At 39.1% G+C, this 24420-nt stretch overlaps 1 protein-coding gene across 1 annotated transcript in view; it reads right to left on the bottom strand.

Annotated features, from left to right (window-relative positions):
• The window catches only part of LOC114666087 (acylphosphatase-2-like), a 121178-nt gene that overhangs the window by 78951 nt on the left and 17807 nt on the right, over positions 1 to 24420 (bottom strand). The gene's annotated exons all lie outside the window — the stretch shown is intronic.

Raw genomic sequence — 24420 nt, 5'->3', positions numbered from 1 at the left:
GTAGAAAGAAAAATGTAAACATTTTACATTTTACATAATTGCATTCAAATGCAGATAACCGCGAAAGGCAAAGGACAGCAACTATTTCTGTGATACATTTACTTGTCTGCTCTTCTGTAAGAAGTGTTTTCTAAATGAGGAGACAAGTGAACTTGGCAATGAAGTACATGTTCCCTTTTAACATTCATTAGAACATTAGAACACTCTAGACGAGAATAGGCCATTCAGCCCAACAAAGCTCACCAGTCCTATCCACTTAATTCTTCCAAAAAAACATCAAGTCAAGTTTTGAAAGTCCCCAACGTCATACTGTCTACCACACTACTTGGTAGCTTATTCCAAGTGTCTATTGTTCTTTGTGTAAAGAGAAACTTCCTAATGTTTGTGCGAAATTTACCTTTAACAAGTTTCCAACTGTGTCCCCATGCTCTTGATGAACTCATTTTAAAATAACAGTCTCCATCCACTGGACTAATTCCCTTCATAATTTTCAACACTTCAATCAGGTCTCCTCTTAATATTCTTTTGTTTAAACTGTAAAGGCTCACCTCTTTTAATCTTTTCTCATAACTCATCCCTGATAGCCCTGAATCAACCTAGTCGCTCTTCTCTGGACCTTTTCTAGCGCTGCTATGTCCTTTTTGTAGCCTGGAGACCAAAACTGCACACAGTACTCCAGATGAGGCCTCACCAGTGTGTTATAAAACTTGAGCAGAACCTCCTTGGACTTGTACCCCACATATCAAGGTGCTATATAACCTAATATTCTGTTTGCCTTCCTAATGGCTTCTGAACACTATCTGGAAGTCGATAGCTTAAAGTTCACTATGACTCCTAAATCCTTCTCATAAGGTGTACTCTCAATTTTCAGGCCTCCCATTGTGTATTCAAACCTAACATTTTTACTTCCCATGTGTAATACTTTACATTTACTGACATTAAATTTCATCTGCTGTCACAAATCTGCCCAAGCCTGTATGCTGTCCAAGTCCTTCTCTAATGATATGACGGATTCCAAATTATCTGCTAATCCACTTATCTTGGTATCATCTGCAAACTTAACCAGCTTGTTACTTATATTCCTAACTAAATCATTTTTATTCAATGTTCTTTGCATCCACATCTGCACTGGTCAATACTAATTAGCATTTGGATACAATCAAGGTGAGAAAGGGAATGAGCAGCATTCAGTAAACTGAAAGCTTTACCCAAGAACTTAGTTTCTGCTTTAATCCACATACTGGAGTGTGGTACAACATTCTCAACATGCACTAACTAACATGTTGGTTAAATTTACGATTGTCTGCATTCTCAGTCATGAACAACATACTGAATTACTTTGAACTCCTCCATTTCTGGGCAGCTGTCTCCCTCTAACCTGAAGAAAGCAAGCAACTATTTTCCCAAGAAGACAAGGATCTCATATTTGAAGGTGTCAATTCTTACCATGCTACAAACACACTTAACTACAAAGTGCACTGGAAATAACAGACTGATGAGTTTGCAGTTAAATCTCCTGTTCATGAAAGTTAAGAATAGTAGTGGACACGATGCACATCTTTATAGGGGACATTCAAAAAATGAAAAACAGAACTTACAAATGACCAAAACACAAAGAGAATCCAAAGTTGGGAGATGAACAACATCAGCCCCTAAGCGAACATCTCATCAAATGTGCTGTGGCAACTCTACAGTAGTCTTACACAGAGCTGAAGGCTGGCCCTCAACTTCAATGTTAGGGAGCTCTACTCCCTTAGGTCCCACAAACAAAGAACAAGGAATTTAAGACAAAGTACACACAAAATTTAAATTATTAACACACTGTGATGACATTCAAGGAGTCCATTTGTTTAATAGGACTTGGTGTTACAATCCCAGATGATTCCGTGCACCACTTGCCTTGAGGTGAGTTGGAGATGTCTTCTTTGTTAGGATGACATTGATGATGACCACTTAGTGTTGTTTCCACCAGTATGACACATTATCAGTTGTGTACTCTGGCCAAATAGGGTGTTTCGGCCTTTTAGCACAAGACACCCTCAGCTGAAGCAGGCCCACCACACACTGATCAGACCTGGGTGTGTGTCACATGGCTGCTAAGTGGTCAGTTGATGGCCCACACTGTCTCCTTCCACTACTGCTTCTTTTCGGTGATGGTGGCAAGTTCTGTATTTGCCTTCCAGTGGACCTGCCCTCTGATGCCCATTTCTTTCAGCAGCCTTATAGTGGAACTGGCTACAAAGCTCCTGCAGTCCACCTCCATTGGGTACACCCTCATATTCCAGCCGAGTTTGGCATACTGCAGCTTTTTTCTTTCATATGCCTCATCAATGGCATTCTTCCAAGGGAATGTCAGCTCAAAGATGAAGAAACAATGGCAGGAGTTAGACCAGAGGACCAAATCTTGGTGCAGATTAATGAAAGTGATTTCGGATGGGAAGGTGAGTCTCTGTTTTAGGTCAACACACATTTCCCTATCCCTTGCTGCATTCAGCAGGCATGAGTCAGGAGGTGAGGGTTTGGTCTTCTGTTTCTCCCCTTCCCAGATGAAGGATGTTAGTTGCGGGAAGGTAGTCTGGGTATTTAGGGGGATGGCATTGTTTGACACTCTATTGTCTTCTAGTGTTGAGGCCAAGCACCTCAGTACTTGGTTATGATGCCAGGTGTATCTTCCTTGCTTCAAGCTGTTCTTATAACCCACCAGGATGTTTAAGGGTGGCCAGGGCCACACACTAGTACAGGTTTGATCCTATCCACACCAAAGATGGGGGTTTGTTGGTAAGGGCAGCAGATCACATGTGGCTCTGACAGTTAAATCTAGCATGTTCATTTCCATGTTCCACAGAGTGGTCTATGTGATTTTAAGCCCTATCCACATGGGCATTCAAATCTTGATTAAATGAATGCACTCTGAGCAACTTAGGGGTTTAAGTTGTGTTTTGTAGTGGTGCTTAAGTGACTTCAATATGGCAACAGCAACATTTATTTCTACAGCATGTTTTCACACAAATGATGTAGCTCAAAGTGTTTTACATGATGAAGAAAGACAAAAGAAAAAAATATATAAGAAACCTAGGCAATACTAATTAACAAAGAATAAAGTAAGGTGCAATGGCCATGGAGGACAGAAAAAACAACAAAACTTCAGGAGGTGCTGGAGAAAAAAAAAATCTGCAGGGGCTCCAAGGCCACGAGACCACCCAGCCCTCACTAGGCATTCTACCTAACAAATGATTGACATTGCATTCACATTTGTTCACTTTTGGTAAACACCAACTTGGAACCCAGATTGTAGTTTATGTGTTTCCCTTTGGGAGGGCAGTTATCAGGCAGTCCAGAGTGTTTTTTAACCTGTGGGGTTTGAGGTTCATCCTTCGTTGGAATTGCAAAATATGGATCAGTTCACTTTTTTAGACCTCCTTGTGTTAAAAATCCTCCTGATACAGCAACGTAGGCAGAGAAAACATTGCCGCTGTTACTGGGTTCACCCTCTGATTGCACAGCATGTACGTAATCTACGAAGAAATGCAACGATTTCCTCATAGGGTCTTCCGATCCTGTCGGATGTCAGTTTTGAGTTTTGATTGGCTGCTACAGATGGTACAAAACCATTTTATACGCTGGTCAACCATCATATAAATTACTGTTAGCCCTGAAGAGCAGCTACTTGTCACCGTGAAGTAAGTCCTCGCGTATGCACTCACCCACCGGCACTCATACTCAATTAGTAGCTAAAGTTACGTCATTAGCACAAACCTACAAACTGTTTTGAATTCTCCATTATTATTTTGTTGATAATGTGTGTGTAAACACACACACGTATGATTTATCGCCGTTTCCATTCCAAGGTCTGTTACCGTGTGGACTATTGTTGAGTCATCTTGCACCCCCAGACTCAAGGGGTATTCTTCTTCTTGAAGTTTTTCAATACTCCATTCAGAGAGCACACTATCACACTTTTAGATAGATAGATACTTTATTAATCCCAAGGGGAAATTCATATACTCCAGCAGGAACTGGAGGAACTGGTGGAACTGAAGAGTTGCATAGTGTGGGGGAGGAATGATCTCCTCAGTCTGTCACTGAAGCTGCTCTTCTGTCTGGAGATGACATTATTTAGTGGATGCAGTGGATTCTCCATGATTGACAGGAGGCTGCTGAGCACCCGTCGCTCTGCCATGGATGTCAAACTGTCCAGCTCCATGCCTACAATAGAGCCTGCCTTCCTCACCAGTTTGTCCAGGTGTGAGGCGTCCCTCTTCTTTATGCTGCCTCCCCAGCACACCACCGCGTAGAAGATGGCGCTCGCCACAACCGTTTGATAGAACATCTGCAGCATCTTATTGCAGATGTTGAAGGACGCCAGCCTTCTAAGGAAGTATAGTCGGCTCTGTCCTTTCTTACACAGAGCATCAGTATTGGCAGTCCAGTCCAGTTTATCATCCAGCTGCACTCCCAGGTATTTATAGGTCTGCACCCTCTGCACACAGTCACCTCTGATGATCACGGGGTCCATGAGGGGTCTGAGCCTCCTAAAATCCACTACCAGCTCCTTGGTTTTGCTGGTGTTCAGTTGTAGGTGGTTTGAGTCGCACCATTTAACAAAGTCCTTGATGAGGTTCCTACACTCCTCCTCCAGCCCATTCCTGATACAGCCCACGATAGCAGTGTCGTCAGCTAACTTTTGCACGTGGCAGGACTCCGAGTTGTATTGGAAGTCCGATGTATATAGGCTGAACAGGGCCGGAGAAAGTACAGTCCCCTGCGGCGCTCCTGTGTTGCTGACCACAATGTCAGACGTGCAGTTCCCGAGACGCACATACTGAGGTCTGACTGTAAGACACTATTTGCACTATTGCACACTATTTTTTTTAAAGTAACAAGATAATAAAGTACAATATAGGATAACGCAAATTCCCCTAACAATTGCGGTAACCTACAGAACTGCATGTGTTTTAAGGCTCTCAATTTAACATAGGTGTATTAGATTCAGTATGTAATTTGGGCAATAAAGATGGTGCATGTGTAGCTAAAATGTAAGAGGGAAAAGCAAAGTTTTGAAATCAGGTTCGATCTGAATATGATCGGTAATGGGGTCTTGTGGTCATGTATTACACAAAGTAAAAGACACAAAGCTAAGGGAGTTTTTTTCCAAGTGGTGCATAATGAGGCTTCAGAATAGTGAAAGTAAGAATTAGGAATATCTCCCATGCATAACAGTTTAATACAGGACAATGAATGATGACAGTGACGTATGGACAGTTGGAATTTACACCTTTATGAATCAGTAGGAGAATTTTAATATAACAATTAGTTACAATTTCTGTCAAGAAGCCATTGTTGCCGAGACAGCAGATAGGAGATTTGTATCAGGCATATGCTGTGAATCAAGACTCTGGCGGCATTATCTTCAAGATGTGGTGGTCTGCTAATAGCATTTTAGAGGAAGACCATTGTAGTTTAACTGGGATGTAATGAATGAGCTTTCCTATGATGCCATGTGATTTGTCAAGAGGCAACTCACTTTGATGGGTGTCTCTCTGGTGAGATCAGCAAAGCACTGTGTCTGAAATAGGAGGAAGACACCCCAGGGTTGTGGAAGTTGATTCCAAATGAAACCTCCTGCCTTCATTAATTTAAGGAAAATTTCGGGCATCATCCCTGTTTTAAATGACTGCTGGCATACTTTTCTCCATGTGGTCGCCTTGTTTGTGTATTTTACCCTGCCTGCTGGTGCAATGCACTTGTCTTTTAATTTTTAGAATATGCACACCTTTATTGTTCCAGCCAGCCCACAACAGTCTTTATCAGTGTATCAGGTGAAGGCGAGATTCCTTGGACATAATCTTGAGTTGATGTGGACAGCCAGATCTGTCATACTGTGTGTATCAGAGTGTTTAATGAAAACCTTCAAAGACAGTAGGATAGTGGATAATGTAAGAGCCTGAAAAATTATGGAAGAGAAGTAGTGTTGTATAAAGTAAAGAGATGGTACTACAAGGCAAAAAGATCTACGAAGATGAAGACATGATAAGGGAGAGTGTGACCAGGTAAAGCAGTGCTAGCAGGGACAGTTCTCTGTATCATGACAAGCAACATGAGCAGTTGAATGGATCAAAATAGTGTGTCCAAGATGGCTGAAGAGAGTGAGAAAAAACTTATGTTAGAGTAGCAAGAGGGTAATTAATATGGAAACTTAAATTGTCAAGTATGAGAACATTTATGTATAGTGCAGAAATAAATTTAGTGAACTCCAAGATCAAGTAAATGTTTTTAAGCAAGTAGGATGGCAGTAACAACAATCAGAAAAAGGGCAGATGAGTAACATACTTGATAGAGATTCACATATTGTGAAGGATTCAACTGAGAAATAAATGCGCTTACTAAGAATCATATATTAAATCTTTCCCACTACCCAATTTGTGATTTCCACTTCTCCTAGTTTGTTTTTTGTTTATTGCAATTTTTATAGTTTGGCTGCAGTTTCGGTCAGTAACGAAGTATGCACCGAATAAACAGTCAAATACCACAGTCGATAACTGGTCACATTGAGGAACTGAAGACTTGAAGCTAAGCCTACGAGCAAAACTCCGCCAGGAACACGGATTCCTCGCTATTGTTGTGGAAGGATATAGTAGTTGTGGCAGCCGTTGTTTATATCGAGAACGGGCGGACACAAGTGAAATAATATAAGGAATATTTGACGTCTATAGTATGGCAATCTACAATATATATATTATATTTCAATCTGTTTGATCAACAATCACACAAAAAAACATGAATACATTTTCACAACATTTTGAATGAACATTGCCATTGCTCCAACTTAAAACATAGGTGCATCGGGGAGGTTAAAGTGGGGATGGGGCAACCAAAGTTTTGACCTCTTATATATTGAAAGATGCTGAGAAATTAGTTCACGCTTTTGTTTTCAGTCGACTAGATTACTGTAACGCACTCCTCTCAGGACTACCCAAAAAAGACATAAATCGTTTGCAACTAGTGCAGAATGCAGCTGCTAGAATCCTAACTAGGAGAAGAACATCCGAGCACATCACCCCAGTTTTGATGTCACTACACTAGTTACCTGTGTCATTTAGAATTGACTTTAAAATACTGCTTATATATTTAATGTCTGACATCTTATATTCCAAATCGTTACCTTAGATCTTCAAATGAGTGTCTCCTTAGAATTCCAAGAGCTAAACTTAAAAGAAGTGGTGAGGCGGGCGGCCTTCTGCTGTTATGCACCTAAAATCTGGAATAGCCTGCCAATAGGAATTCGCCAGGCTGATACGGTGGAGCACTTCAAAAAACTGCTAAAAACACATTACTTTAACATGGCTTTCTCATAACTCCATTTTAGTTTAATCCTGATGCTCTGTATATTCAATTAATTATCATTATTATTCATGGTGGCTCCAAAATCCATACTAACCCCTACTCTCTCTTCTGTTCTTTTTCCAGTTTTCTGTGGTGGCGACCTGCACCACCAACACCTAATCAAAGCACTGTGATGTTCCTACATTGTTGGATTAAAGGCCAGAAGTCCACATGACCATCATCATCAAGTCCTTCCATGAGAACCCTGAATACAATGAGGACTGATTGTGGTCATTGATGTTAGGTAGAATGCCTAGAGGGGGCTGGGTGGTCTCGTGGCCTCAGAACTCCTGCAGATTTTATTTTTTCTCCAGCCGTCTGGAGTTTATTTTGTTTTTTCTGTCCTCCCTGGCCATCGGACCTCACTTTAATTCTATGTTAATTAGTGTTCTCTGATTTTAATTCTTATTTTGTCTTTTTTCTCTTTCTTCATCATGTAAAGCACTTTGATCTACATTATTTGTATGAAAATGTGCTATAAAAATAAATGTTGTTGTTGTAATGGAGAATCTAATCTAAGACTGCAGGTACAGCATTTTCTTCTCAAGTAATCTGGATAAAAATTTTATTGTCTTGCTGGATTACAGATTTACTCGAAGAGTACGTCTTTTTTTTCCCCCCATAGTGGGATGTGCTTAGCCGTGTTGAATTTCCAAGAGACAGTTGGGTCCTCTTTCTGAGAAGCATACTGGTCTAAAGCAGGTGTATAGTGGTGCCAAAACCTTAAGCAGTAATCTTTTAAACAGCATTTTAGTGAGTTTCATGGTTAAATAAATCGCATTCAGTTTTGTGAAACTACGCAGAACTAACCTTGGCTGTTACCATTTTTTGTGATGTTATATTTTACATAACGTACACCACAAGATTTGTGCAGCCAAACAAAGGACAGTGGCGGCCTGGTGCATGATAGTCAAGTGTATAAAAGTGACAGTAACTCTCAAAATGGACTGATCAAACTACATTTTTTATTAAAGCAATACCTCACATTTTTGAAATTAATATGCACACCTGCATATTATTATTACATATGATAGAGATGAGCCACGATGAAACAAAATGAAACTTGATTTTTTTAGCACATGCTGAGTTGCTGTTCAGTATATGGTAGAAAGAAAACAACTGAGGATGAAGTTAGTAACTTTTACTATTTCATGATGGTTGGCATTTATTCAAGTCCATTTTATGATGATAGAATTAAAATTTTAGGCTTTGATGCCAATACAGAATTGTGATTTACAGCAATTTCAAATCAACTATGAAAGAATGAACTTTTCAATCATCTTTATTATGGATTACTGCCACTGGTGACTGCATCCTCTAATAATACAGAGACCTGTAGCGATGTCTGTGAATCCCAGTCCCCACTGGCCTCCCAAACTGCTTTCTGTGGTCCATGGATTCAATGTTTCGACAAGCCATCCAGTTTATTAATGTGGGAATAAACATCTATTTGCAATACCAGGAAATATAAAAAAATAGCATTCATGGTTCCAACCCAACCAGGAGTTACCACAATTATGGAATCCAATCTTACACAAATAACAAATTCTCAACTCATAAAAATTTTATAGAGTAGCGGTGTAGATGATGGATGGGGCACAAACAATGACAAAAGGTTCAAAATTTAAAAAAAATACATAAATATTTGCTTTCATACCATCCATCCATCCATTTTCCAACCCGCTGAATCCAAACACAGGGTCACGGGGGTCTGCTGGAGCCAATCCCAGCCAACACAGGGCACAAGGCAGGAACCAATCCCGGGCAGGGTGCCAACCCACCGCAGGTTTGCTTTCATACCTTAACACATTATACAGATATACCTAAGCAATGCTGGGCACTTCACTTAGTGTTCTACATTAATGGTTTCTAAAAAAGAAAGATGAATATGAAAAGGTGGGAAATGTCTGTATCTTTCCAATACTATTCCCAATGTACAGCTGATGTTTCAATGCTATCCATAGAGTAAGAACATGAAGAAAGTTTAACCCTGGAATTCCAAACATTTTAATAAGGCTGTGACCTTGAAATTCAAATCCCTCTATCAACAAACTTTATGTCCAGATATGCAGTATGTTTGCATTGAATTTCAACTACGTTCCCGAAATTTCAGCTCTTCTGCTTCTCTAAGCCTTACATCAGAATTGAGCAAAACAAGCAATTAAAAACACAATCAAAGTCACACTGTGGATTCATATGAACAAACATTCACTCAAAGGAACAATTATTTTGTAATCCTCCGCATTCCATTCTCATAACCATGGTCCAAGAACCATAAAATAAATTTATGAGCTATTCACACCCTTTTCTACAGTAAAATACACAATGAGTTAAGTTTAAAAAAATGAGCTGTTTGAATAAACAAATTTACTACGAGTGTTCTGACCTATTAAGAACACTGAGGATTGATCCAAACACCACATAGATGTGTATAAGATGTACACAGCTGTTCAGCACCACCAAGAATCACGCTTTCAGCTCGTTTCGCCAAGGATGCGTTTCATTGGAAAATAACGTGTGAGTGCATATTAAATTAAAAGACAGGGGTAATCATCAATGGTGATAATCAAATGCTAAAATCAAAAACCAAGGAAGCTCTGTAAATCCTTTAATCGTAGTTTACTATCCTTCCCTTAGTAAAGGCAGTTCATTTTACCATAGTTTATGTTATATGCTGTACTCAGTTTTTTGGATGGTGGACAATGCCCTTCATATACAAGAAATCTAAAACAGATTATCATTCGTAATAATAATAATAATAATACTACACTTTATTTATATAGCGCCTTTCCCATGCTCAAGGCACTTACAGAATATAGTAAAGAACGGCAGGGTATACAGGATATAGCATTGTACAAACCAGATAAATAAATAAAGAAGATTAAGACAGTGAATTCTGAACAAAAAAAAAACAGACAACATAATTGATGGTCTCTCGTACACACACACAGGTTACATGCGCATCTTGACAGAGAAGTAAACTGAGAGAAGGGTAATAAAGTCAAGTAGAGCTATAAGCCTTCCTGAACAGTTGAGTTTTGAGTTGTTTTTTAAAAGAATTCATGGAGTCAGCTGACCTGATTAATTTTGGTAGGTCATTCCAGAGTCTGGGCGCTATACAGCTGAAGGCCCTGTCACCCATGGAGTGTAGATTAGTGAGGGGCACAACAAGATTGCCAGAATCAGAGGACCTTAGTGGGCGGACAGGCACATAGTGATGAAGAAGGTCACTGATGTAGTTTGGCGCGAGGTTATTTAAGGCTTTGTAGGTTATTAGTAGGATTTTATATTTGATTCTGTAAGGAATCAGGGAGCCAGTGAAGGCGGAGCAGGATGGGTGTGATGTTCTCGCTGCTGCTGGTTCGAGTAAGGACTCTTGCAGCTGAGTTTTGAATAAGCTGGAGCTGTGATATAAGATTAGAAGGGGCACCTGCCAGTAGGGAATTACAATAGCTGATGCGGGATGTGATAAAAGCATGGACATGCCTCGCAGTTAGGAGACCCGGGTTCGCTTCCCGGGTCCTCCCTGCTTGGAGTTTGCATGTTCTCCTCATGTCTGCGTGGGTTTCCTCCCACAGTCCAAAGACATGCAGGTTAGGTGCATTGGTGATTGTAAATTGTCCTTGGTGTGTGTTTGTGTGTGTGTGTGTGTGTGTGTGTGTGTGCCCTGCGGTGGGCTGCCACCCTGCCCGGGGTTTGTTTCCTGCCTTGCGCCCTCAGGCCCCTGTGACCCTGTAGCTAGGATATAGCGGGTTGGATAATGGATGGACGGATTTCATTAGAATAGGTAAAATATAATCTAATCAATAATACAATAAATACAACATTTCCAAAAGACAGTTAAATCATCGCATCCCAACCCAATCTGAAGAGATATGTTAACAAAAGGCCAGTTTCTTACATATATTAAAACATCAGAATGATGTTCAGCAGGCTTATTTGAAAACAACATTAATAATTCTTACCAAATTCTAAAAGGCTTTGTAATGCTGCTTGCAAGGACAATTTTTTTTTTTTTTGTACTTTTAGATAGCAGAATTCATTTTGTCACACACGTGCACATGGGAGGCACCTAAATGACTGAAATGAGGGTAACTCCACACCAGACCAGGGGGTGGCGGAGTGCGCTAATCCTTTCTCTCTTTCCACTGCAGACCAGTTTCGGGAAATTCCGCCTGGCCCTGATGACATCAGTTCAGGTCACGACCCTGATGATGTCACTGCCAGTCCTGAGGATGCCACTTCCGGTTCCGGTCCTGACCCTGCTGACATCACTTCCTCAGCCTTGTTGTAAAACCGCCATCTTTAACCTCAGCCAGTCAATTCTGCATTGGACTCCACTGTACAAGTTATTTACCAAGTTTTCAGCTGGGTTCAAGTACACGGGAGGCTTCTCCAAACATTTTTGTGACTATTTTGTCACTCTTTTGACAATTTATTTCCATTGAGTAATGGGGGGTGGGTTAGCCAAATAAATTAATGTGTAAGTAATACAGTCAGTCATGTCAGTCAGTCATTATCCAACCTGCTATATCCTAACACAGGGTCATGGAGGTCTGCTGGAGCCAAACCCAGCCAATACAGGGCACAAGGCAGGAAACAAACCTGGGCAGGGCACCAGCCCACCGCAGGGCACACGCACACACACCAAGCACTCACACTAGGGACAATTTAGGATCACCAGTTCACCTAACCTGCATGTCTTTGGACTGTGGGAGGAAACCAGAGCACCCAGAGGAAACCCACGCAGACACGGGGAGAACATGCAAACTCCACACAGGGAGGACCCGGGAAGCGAACCCGGGTGTTAATGTTAATGGAAAATTAGGGAAACTCGGTAAGTTCCTTTTGGCAAAGTTTCTAACTTGTAAATAGAACAAAAATGATGTATGTATATTGCAGGAATTACATAATTATGATGGACTTCATTAAAGTGTGCAGATGCGTGATCACCATATAGGCCTTTGAAAGTCTAGATAGCTGATTACTTTGATAGATTAAAAACTGTATAGGTTAAAGAAGGCTACAATATGCAGAAGTATTATGAACTGAAGCAACATAGAATAGTATCTTTGCCTGTCACCTAAAGTATTTTGGTTCTATAGTTGGAGCTTGTAATGCACAACTGTACTGCTAGTAAACCGCTGGTAGTTACTGATGAGTAGAACACAAAGCAAGGCATACAGAGAGGAATCTGAGCAGGATTTCCTTTCCAAGACTAACTAAGCAGATGAGTTTCATTACCTTCTAATTTCCTCCATTCTCTCAAAAGCCAAATATTGGCAACTCTGTGGCTAAGGTGGATGTTAGGCTAGGCCATGTCACCTTCTGCTTTAGATCTTTGCAATTTAACCTTTTTAATAATACAATACCTTTTCACATTTCAGATGAATGAACTAACAATTGAATCTAACATTTCAAAATATGATTTATTAATGTTTAAGAAGATATTCTGAAAAATGAAGAATTCTGGGAGGATATTCACTTTAACAATATTAATTCTTAAAATTAAAAAGAATTGACCACTTATTAACTTCTTCTTCAATGCTTTCAACCATTTTGCAAAAGTTAAAATTAAATGAATCCTTGTACTTTCTGGTAACTATATCTCCCCAATATCTGAAATGTTTTAAAACAAATAAAGGGCTCTAAATTAATAAGGAACGCCAACAAGGTGACTGGAAAGAGCATGCTCTTCATCAAAATTAGTTTTGAAACTGGAGAGCTTTTTGACAGGAGGCCTGGTGGTGATCATGGCCTTGTTCGATGAATCAAGAGTGAGATGGAAGGGAGAAAGCTGTACACGTCTCATTCTGTGTCCATGTGCTCATAGCAAGACTCTGCTGGGCCAATCTTTAGTGACGGGGCAGGCAGCAGAAATGTAGAACTTTGTAGAAATGTAATATTTTTAAGGAGGTGCGAGTTTTCTTCTACTTAGTAAGAAAACAAGTCAAGTAAGTACTCTGCCTCACAAAGAAATGCCATTTGTAGCTCTGAAGATAATACCAGATTTGTAATAAGGTGGTGAGGACATTAAATGAAACAAGGAAATTCTGGTTACTATTGCCCCAAATCTGAAAAATAAGGAGCTCCTCATAAACAAAAAAGATTCAATCCTGTATTAAACTCTGCTTGACAGAGTTCATCAACACCTGTGACTAAAATATCCAAAAATGACATAACAATGTCACAGTTTATTGAGGATCATAAGTTTCCTGACCCATGGAGATTTCCTTAACCCTATTCAAGAAAATAGTCAATTCAAGAGAGCTATGATGTAGGACTATTTTACCACACTTCTTTTAACTTCACCTGTTTGTTGTCTGGTACAAATCTTGTAATTGATATTTAGCCCACTTCCTATTGTCCAAATTACCTGAAATTTTGCATACTTACTCACTTCCGATGACAATACCTGTATCAACAATCCGTTTCACTAACTGATCAATTAATCTATGCTAATTAAGAAATTAAATTTTCATATGAAGAATAGTTAAAGATTTCACCAATAGACGGCGCAAGTAACGGATAGAAATATTAAAAGAAGTGTTAAAATATTGATTAAAAAATTATACAAAAACAAATATATACACACTAGGGGGCTTTGCCCCCTGCTCGCTTCGCTCGCCAACCCCCATGTTTGGTTTTCCGGAAACACACTTTTAAGATTTTTTTTTTCTTTGAATTGTTGCTATTTCATTAGTTTCACTTTTATTTCAGAACTTATGTAAAAACAATATTTGGAATCTTTAGAATCCCAATGTGCTGAATCTTTTAAATGAGGTCCATGAGACATGTGTTTATAATTCAGAATACGTTTCTCTATTTGGAATTTCAGCACAGACAAAACGATCGACATCATCAGCAGTTAATCATTTTTTTTGCAAAGTAACCAATAAATGCATGTGAGGTAAAACATGTTTTTGAAATTCTGACTTAAACTTTAAAGCCTTTCAATATTTACATACTTCTGATATATCACCTATGTCCATATATTCGATCTCTATTCGCCTTTTCGTTATTTCTCTGAGTAATAATTTCTCTTTCTTTGCGCTAATGCTATGTTTACTTTTTTTTTTTGACACTCGTTTTTTTCTGCTTTCATATTCTGTATCTTACTCTGCATGTGTTTCGCGCCTACATTTTTTATTTTGTTGAGTCTTTTGAATTCCAGTTATCATTATCTCTAACCTGCTCTGCGTGTGTTTGGCCCCTTTATTTAACCTCTTTATGACATTTTACTTTGTTTTCTACTCTGTCTTTTAATTCTGACCTTGCTTTGTCCTGCTTGTTTTTCAATGACACCTGGTCCATGGTGATTATTTTCCCTTTTTGAGTAATAATTTCTGTTTGTTTGCGCTACTGCGATCTTTACTTTCATTTTTTATACTTTCTAATTTTCCTGCTTTCATATTCTTTAACTTTCTCCACATTTGTATCGCGCATAGGTTTTTTTGGGTTTTTTTGAGCCTTTCGAATTCCACTGCTTTCATAATCTGCTCTGCTTGTGTATAGCGCCAATGTTTGTGAACGTCTTTATGAAGTTCTACTTTGTCTTTTACTCTGTCTTTTAATTCTGAGCCCGATTGGACGTGTTTTGTTTCAGTTCTACTTGTTACGGGCTGATAATTACTTTCCTTATTTTCTGAATTTGCACCTAGATTATTTTTTCTTTTTTGCTCTTATTTCTCTCCAACGCTTTTGAGTCTCTTTTCTCAGCACTGCTTTCTTCTCTGCTTAGTCATCGACGTTTCATTTATAACGTATTGTCCTTATACGCTTTATATGCACTGAGACCCTGGATCTGTATGTGCTCAAATTCTTCACATGACTGAATGTTTTGCTGCCCGTTATTTGATATTGATTGTAAGTAGGGCGTGTCTTGCAAGAATCTCATGTTCTATGTCATCGCGAGACGGTCCTGGGTCAATCTCTTGGCACAAAGTCTCATGTATAAGGTCCTCACAGGTCTTTTAACTGTCTTCTGTGATCTTAACGTAAAGATCACGTCTCGACGCCCAACTGTTTCTCTCCAGGGTTTTTTTTTATAATAAAGAGATTATTTATTGATAACAAACAGTCTGGACCCACTCAGATTCAAACTATTGTAGGAATGATTTGTTTGTTTGGTGGGGACCACAGGAACGCACCCAGCCTTGGTACTACTCACAGCACTCACCCACAGAGAAACATAGATAGATAGATAGATAGATAGATAGATAGATAGATAGATAGATAGATAGATAGATAGATAGATAGATAGATAGATAGATAGATAGATAGATAGATAGATAGATAGATAGATAGATAGATAGATAGATAGATAGATAGATAGATAGATAGATAGATAGATAGAAAATTATAGAGTGATAACAATGCCTTATAACTATGCAGGTATAAAGACAGACAATAACTTTGTATAATGTTAACATTTACCCCCCAGTGGAATTGAAGAGTCACATAGTTTGGGGGAGGAATGATCTTCTCAGTCTGTCAGTGGAGCAGGCCATTGACAGCAGTCTGTCGCTGAAGCTGCTCCTCTGTCTGGAGATGATCCTGTTTAGTGGATGCAGTGGATTCTTCATGATTGATAGGAGCCTGCTGAGCGCCCTTCTCTCTGCCACAGATGTTAAACTGTCCAGCTCCATGCCTACAATAGAGCCTGCCTTCCTCACCAGTTTGTCCAGGTGTGAGGCATCCTTCTTAATGCTGCTTCCCCAGCACACCACTGCGTAGAAGAGGGCGCTCGCCACAACCGTCTGATAGAACATCTGCAGCATCTTATTACAGATGTTGAAGGACACCAACCTTCTAAGGAAGTATAGTCGGCTCTGTCCTTAGAATATTTATTTTTTTAATATTTTTTTATAATATTTATATAATATTTTTTTTCCTTAGTATATAAAATGGTAATGCTGTATATTAAATGAAACAACAATATAAGAAACAAATAAGACAGATAATCCTCCCTTTCCCCACGACAACAGCAAATACCAACACAACAATAAACATCTAACAACGCAACAAAGTCCTTAACACAGTTCAAATGCAGTGGCAATGGATGAAATGGCGGAAAAGAATGTCAGTTCAGGGATCAGGTTTCAGTATGTAATGTATTAAACAGTCCTACCAGTAGTGCTGATGAGATTTGGGAGCGCTTCCTCCGATGAACCAAAATGACCAGTCCAATACTAGTCACGTCAGGCATGCACAAGACCGTCCATACATGCTTGCGGGTACAACGATCCAGGATAGAAACGATATTCCATAGGTGGTAATGTAGACAAGACAAACGGGTGAACACAAACACCAAAGACTGACCTCCTTAGCTGCATAGCCGACTCCCTTTTAAGATTCCCACCAGCCCATCTTGTTCCCAGCAGCCCCTGCATTCTCCTCAAATGTCCAATCAGGGCAGCAGGGAAATGGAATCCTTTAAGGTGAAGCGCTGCTACAGCAATTTTTTGCCATTCTATAAACCTTACAAACATAAACAAACATTATCTTGGACCGCACCAAGATAATGGATGTAGAAGAAGCTTTTGGTAGAGTATTATGGAGCTACTTCTTCACTGTACTATGCAGACCATTGGGCTTACCCCAATATTTTTGCTTGGTTTACGCAACTATAGGCCAAGTCCAGAAGCCTTTGGTCATGTAAACAATATAAATTCTGATTACTTCATATTAGAACACAGCACTAAATACGGATGTCCATTATTGCTTAATGCAATTGCTAACAAACCACTGCAAATTGTTTTTGGCAAGAGGCCAAGATAAAGGGAATTATGGGGAAAGGAATGAAGTAAAGAATACAGTATCTCTATATACTCATGACATGTTGTTTTTTTTTTTCATTAAGAGTTTAAACTCAATATTAACAATCATACTAAATATGATTAACACTCAAACATTTAAATGTAATAAAATTTAAAGTAGAATACCTCTTTGCTCCCTCAACCACAACACATACAGGCACATACATGTCAGTCTAACAGTAGAAGACCACCAGCAATGAGCTTCTCACTATTTAAAGGACACAATGCACATATCTAAAGATCTTTATTTTCTTTTGAACTTTCCAGCCCAAGTAGAATTTCGCATTCATAAAGAAGAGATGCCCGATTGGTTAGTGACTGACAGGGAGATAAAGATGCTGGACGTTTCCATCAGGGGACCGATTTGCATTCCTTCTAGGTGTTGTCCTAAAGCTGCTGAAGTAAAACTTTTTTGATTACTATAATCTCCAAAAAAAAATAACTGCTTGTAATCTGTTATCTCCTTTTTAATGCACCACAGAATACACACAAACTCAAAATTCTGCTAAATATTTTCTTACTTTTCCCCAACAAAGTGAATAATCCTTTTAAAAAGTGAATTCACTATTTTTATTTCCAACTGTAAAAAGTAAGAATATTTGCTAGTTTATGGCAACTCCATAACATGTTTTATCCAAGCTCTGATAATTATTTCTGAACCATAGATTGTTCAACTTTATTAATATACCAGATGTATTACTCCTCATATCTAGTGAGAAGTCAAGCAAAATGACACCTTTTATTGGCTAACTAAAAAGATTACAATATGCAGGCTTTCGAGGCAACTCAGGCCAACTTTTTAGTTAGCCAATAAAAGGGGTCATTGTGCTTGACTTCTCACTACATTCACATTGGCTAACACGGTACACCACCCTAGTACTATCCTCATATCTACATATTCATAGCTTATCCAAATAATACCATACAATAAGATGAGAAATACATTCAGCCAGTGGAAGATCTTGTAGTAAATATGCTAAACCCAAACCACTCAAAGTCATTATGACGCCTTCAAATCATTTTTCAGATTTCTGAAAAAAAGGGCAACCTACATTAATGATATTTATGTAAGAGTAAACAAGCTCTGCTAGAGTGGCAGTATTTATAATTTCACATTCAGAAAAGTATTTAAAGACTTTAAGATATTTTTATAATATATATCAAAGATTTAAACCAGAAATCTTTTATTTTATAATACACTGTTTTAAAAAAAATACCTAATAAACTGTTGGAAATAAAACATGTACTGATACATTAGTAACTGTTACATTTTATGAAAGAAGTACAAATCAAAATGTAATATTTATCTAGGCAAAAAAGATAAAATTATTAATTATTAAATGCTCAAATACTTAAGTAGGTATATGTAACATCTGCTGTTATTATTATTAATGAATCTGATAAATTAACTGGAATGAAACATTAAACACATTGTTTAAAAATATATACATTTGTATAAAACATTATACAAATCATACACAAATTATACATTTTTTATAATGGAAATCAAATGGGATGGTTCTACAAATAAGGCAAGTCTACTATTCACATAAAAAAAACAAAAAAAAACAGAAGTCGTTCTGGAAGATTCTACCAAACCCTGCAACTTTGTAAAGAGTGCCATCTGCTGGTTTTAAATAAAAGTGGTTCAACATACAACTGGAACAGCTCTAAGCACCATGGTGGGAAAACAAATGCTGCTGTGAGTAATTAATACAATTCAGGACTCCAACATTTCAACAAATTTAACTTCAGCTTTTCTTGCATACATATGTTATGACATTTTTGTTTCACCAATGGAAAAACTAAAAAAAAAAAAAGTCACAATAAAACAAATTCTATATACAGGGGGTCCTCGGGTTACAACGTCACAACATACGACGTTTCGAGTTTACAACGCTCACTCCCATAAAAACTTTTAAAAAATTGAGACTTGAGACGGAATTAAAGGTAAGGATTTTTTTACACTCATTTTTTCTGTTACTACAGTACAGTGTACAGTACACTATATTTATTTCCTTTTCCTTTTTCTGTGGCTTAGTTGTGTTTTTACGTTGTTGATTATGATTTTGCAAATGTGTTAGGCTAGGGTGTGTTTTGACTTACACCAAAATACGGGTTACATCACTGTTGTAGGAACGGAACTGTGTCGTAACCCGAGGACCCCTGTATTGCATATGTCTGTATCTATAATAAATATAAAGGAGGAAACGACTTACTCCATTACTATTAGGCCTTTTGCTATGACTCTTAAATGAGCACTGATGCAGTCAGCTGCTGTTAGAAGCTGCCTAACTGCCTGAATGGGGTCAATCTATAGATTTTTCATACAAGCGTCTAATAGACTAGCTGTGCTTCTTGTCTAAGCTGACTTGAAATCGAAGTAGTCAATGTGGATCTCAATATTGATATCTGCAGTGTGTCATCTATTGGAATGTATTTCTCTCTATTATAAAAAAAAAATCCTGGGAGGGAGACTGGGGAGATAAGACGTGATCTTCTCAGAAGACAATTTGAAGTCCCACAAGAGACACTTTAACATCACACAAGACAAGGCAGGGAGACATTTAAAACAAGTTCACGGACATCTAACCAAGCAGTTATTGGAATGCTTTTGGCAGACAGACATCTTAAAACAACGACAAGTGACAAGCAGAACACGCAGCTTGCCAGCAGCAGCAGGAAGCCAGCAGATGATCCGACTGTTTCTCCTTAGTGTGCGTTCAGCCCCCGCTCTACCCCCCCCCCCCCTTCACAACGCGAGCGGCAGAGATGCAAAGTGGCAAAAGGACAGCTGCTGTACAGGTGTACAGGCTTTTAAATGATTGACGTGCAGCGTGACAAAAAGAACATGCAACTTGCCAGCACCAGCAGCAGCAGCAGAAAGACAGCAGATGATCCAACAGCATCTCCTTAGCATGCGACTACATTGCATTTGTCATTCCAACAGATGGCACATCACAAAACATTTGTAATAATGAGTTTTATTACTACAAATGTTTGTGATGCACCATCTGCTAGAATGACAAAATGCAATGCATATGTCTCTGTTAAATGCCATGTGGTATAGGATTCGTAAAAGCAGTGTTAATGTTTGTGATATGCCATCTATAGGAATGACAGAGACATAGTAACAGGACGGACACACGGACAGACACTTAACCTTTTATTAATGTGGATACATATTCCTGTTGAACCCTGCAGTTTGGTATATAAAAAGGCAAGGAAACATATAAACAATTTTAAAAACTCAAATTACGGCTAATATCTCAAACACAATAAAATTCACTATAAAGAAACTGAAAAAAATCTAACATAATGGACTAAGCATGTACAAGAGGGCTTCCCTTTGGCAAGAAGTCATGGAGGTCACTAACAGACTTATTTTCGACAATGTGAACAAAGCTTTCCCTCCGAGCCTGCAGTAGCTGGCGCTGTACCCCATACTCCCAAAGCACCACCCTCAGGACACCCCAAGGTATGAGGTCATTTGCCTTTTCCAAGTCCACAAAGCACATGTAGACTGGTTGGTCATACTCCCATGAAGGCTCTGGAATCATTGGGCGGGAAAAAAGCTCATCAGGTGTCCTGCACCAGAGATGAACACTGCATTGTTCCTCCTGAATCCGAAGCTCAACCAACAGCTGGATCCTCCTTTCCAGAACCCTAGCAGAAGGTCTTCCCAGGGAGTCTGAGGAGTGTGATCCCCCTAAAGGTGTAACACACCTTCCACTTACTTTTCTTAAAGATCTGGGGCCTCATGCATAACGCCGTGCGTAGAACTCACACTATAACATGGTGTAAGCACAAAAGCGGGAATGTGCGTACGCATAGAAAAATCCAGATGCAGGAATACGCAAACTTCCACGTTCTTCCGCTACATAAATCCCGATCAGCATGAAAAGTAACGCATGTGCACGCGCCTTCTGTCCCGCCCCAACTCCTCCCAGAATTACGCCTCTTTGAATATGCAAATCAATATAAATAGCCCTTAAGCTCAGCCTTCTGTGAAAAGACAATGGAAAAAGCACGGGGAAAATATAAGAATTTCAGCGAATACCAAGTGGAGGCAAAGGAAAAACGTACTATTTGTGGTTTAAACAGTGGTATAATCAACAAAATGAAGTTGATCAAGTGACTGAGTGTCGGAGAAACTCGAAAGCTCAAGTTCACAAAGTCGCACAGTGCCCGAAATAAAAAAGAAATCAAAGTCGCCGTGAAAAGGCGAGTCGTAGCCCACCATCTGAGTGTCATATGAAAGCTTATTAGGGTACAGACAAAAAAAAATAAAATAGACACACAGTGGGAAAAAAGCACGAAATGTCAACTTTAATCTTGAAATTTCCACTTTAATCATGTAGTTTATTTTGCCATTAAAGTAGAACATCATAAACTTCATCTTAAAATCGTTTAATTTACTAGTTTCTCAAATCCCATTGTAACTAAAGTAGCACATTAAATGCTTTGTTCTGTATTTGATCTTCTATGTGTGTGAATCACTACCTGCTTCTTAAACGGGCTTTCTCTTTCTCTGACAGGACACAGAATCCATTACATTCATGATATTACAGCTCTCTGAATAATTAAAATACTAAGATGTATACGTGATATCTTTTTCATGATGATAGGAATGAAAGCATGTTATTAAACATGGGAACACGGTCACGCAGTGCTTGTTCATGTCTCACGCAAGAGGCTTGCTGCGCCATGCGCGACCTTCGATGAAATAATTCCTGTCCTTACTTTTCTTCCTCCAAATGCCCAATTGCCACACAATCAGCTCTGTAATAGACGTGAAGCCATCTGTAAGCTTAGAACGCCGATTCTTCAAAACTTTTAAGCAACATTGAAATATCTTCGTAGTACATGTTTAATTATTCTATCCGTCTATCCTTCCAGTGTCGCGTCAGCACCAGCAAGAATACAACGCAATGCAGGAACAATCCATGAACTAGCTAGCGCTGCGGCACCGTGTCCTCACATGTTTAATTATTACCAATACAGATTATTTAAATGAAGTTAAAGTTTTATCTGTATAATATAATCAACATATTTTGCTGCATTTCATCTTAAAAATGATATCGTCATCATATGTAGATACGCACTTTATAAAGTTGCGCAGGTTGTGCAATATTATAACTGTAGTGCAAGTTTACAGTGAGGTGATTGTACTTATAAGTCCAAACAGTTCTACAAGGAGCACTTGATGCACTGATTGAGTGCGTTTATAGTTCTTGAGATGAAACTTTTTCTAAACCGCGAAGTCCGTACAGGAAAGTCTCTGAGTGTTTTGCCATGGCTCAGGCAGCGTCTGCTTCATGCTGTATACCGATAATTCTCTTTCCGATCAGCTGCTGCTGTGATTCCCCACTCAGATACAGTGATATAAATACTCCGAGTGGTGCAGTGAGAGTAATATGGAAAAAGATGATCCGCAGTGGCAACCCTTAACGGGAGCAGCTGAAAGAAGAAGAAGATGCATTGACAGTAACAACGCTAAAGCAGTTATGGTATTTGGAATACTATGGCTATTCCCTGGACCATTATATTGCTGCAGGTTAATTACAATCAGATGCATTACAGTAATAAACAATATAAAGTTAGTTTCAGTGTATTTATAAAGCTGCGTCAGGAATGTGGATCTAAGAAAGAAAGCAAGAACAGTAGCACTGCTTTGACGCTGGGTGCCGCCAGTCTGCAAAACCAAGAGGAGAAATTGTGTACGCCAGGGTATGAGGTACCGTGGAAAAGTGCGTGGCTTTACGCCAAGTTTAGGTTTCATACATCGCGATTTGAGCGTGGAAATGTTCGTACGCAACATTTCTGTGCGTACGCACCGTTTATACATGAGGCCCCTCTACCTCCATCCTAGTTTGCCAATCCTGGGGCACTGGCTTTGACCTTCATGCAATGTTGAACAAACATGTCAAGCCAAGACAGACAGGAGACATCCAGAGCCTTTAAGAACTCAATCCAAATATCATCGCCTTCCAGAGTCCGGCACAGAAGAGTTTTTTTTTCTTTAACTGCCTCAGCAACTTCAACTCAAGTAATGTGTGAGTTCTCCACCGCGCCCCCTGAATCTCTTCTTCCTCAAAGGAAGGTTTGTTGGTTAGATTTAGGAAGTCCTTGAAATACTCCTCCTTCCATCACCTGACAATGTCCTCAGGTGAGATCAGCAGCACTAAATCCCTCCATTGGCGAAGAAACGTTTCTCCCTCCAAAGTTGCCTGACAGTTTGCCGGAATCGCTTCAAGACCAACAGAAAGTCAAATCCTTTCAAAGGCATACTCACTGTAACAGTTAAATTAATTAAAATAAAGAGCTGCTTGTTTTCTTTACAAAAATCTCCATGGTGTGCCAAGCACATAATGTGGAAGTAAAGAGTCTCAGCAGGTTTACTTCTATGTATTATGAATACTTGCACCTCTAACTTTGAACTGTAGAGTTGTGTAAAATACAGCCTCTTTCAGTGTTACAGAACTACACATCAGGACATACGTAATTATCTAGTACTCAACAAGCACAAAAAATAGATACATACACCTTTTTATTTTATCAGTTGTCACGCACGAGCGCATGATGAGTGGCTTAAGGACCCGACAGGTGCCGCAACAAGTCGTGCCAGGGGAAAATGGCGGGGTACTAACCTCTCTTATTCTATCTCTCCAGAAAGAACGAAGCACCACCACCATGACCATACCCGGAAGACCGTTGATCCCACTCACTTCCTGGTTCCGTTCTTACCTCTGGTCCCCTCCTGATGACGTAAATTACCCATCTACCATCACGACTACCCCATCATTTTCATCACTTCCTGTCCGTCACTATAAATTGCCTACCAGCCATTTTTTGTTGTGTTTTTTCTGTACTGGATTTACTGACAGAAAACCCTTTTATTTTGCAGTATACGGGGCCTAAAAACCCCAAACCTTCAAAACTGTCTTTGTATTTCTTTACACAGTATTTAACAAACAATAAGCAAACTCCATGAGTCTGGTCTGAAAAAGTAAATATTCCATTACTGTTTTATCACTTGAAAAAGCTAACAACAGCTAGGTGCTGCTAGAAAAGATCATTGGATTACCTCTGCCACATTCAAATAAAATTAAAACCTTTGGCTGTTTAGTCATAAGCATTCAGACTACTGACAATACAATACAAAATATCTATAGTAAGCTCACAGAAATGTTGGGAATGGGTTACAAACCAGTAATGG

Source organism: Erpetoichthys calabaricus, chromosome 15, assembly GCF_900747795.2.
Source record: "Erpetoichthys calabaricus chromosome 15, fErpCal1.3, whole genome shotgun sequence".
Classification (NCBI taxonomy): Eukaryota; Metazoa; Chordata; class Cladistia; order Polypteriformes; family Polypteridae; genus Erpetoichthys; species Erpetoichthys calabaricus.
Note: the sequence above shows the minus strand (reverse complement) of the source record. Positions and strands in the feature narration are given on the sequence as shown.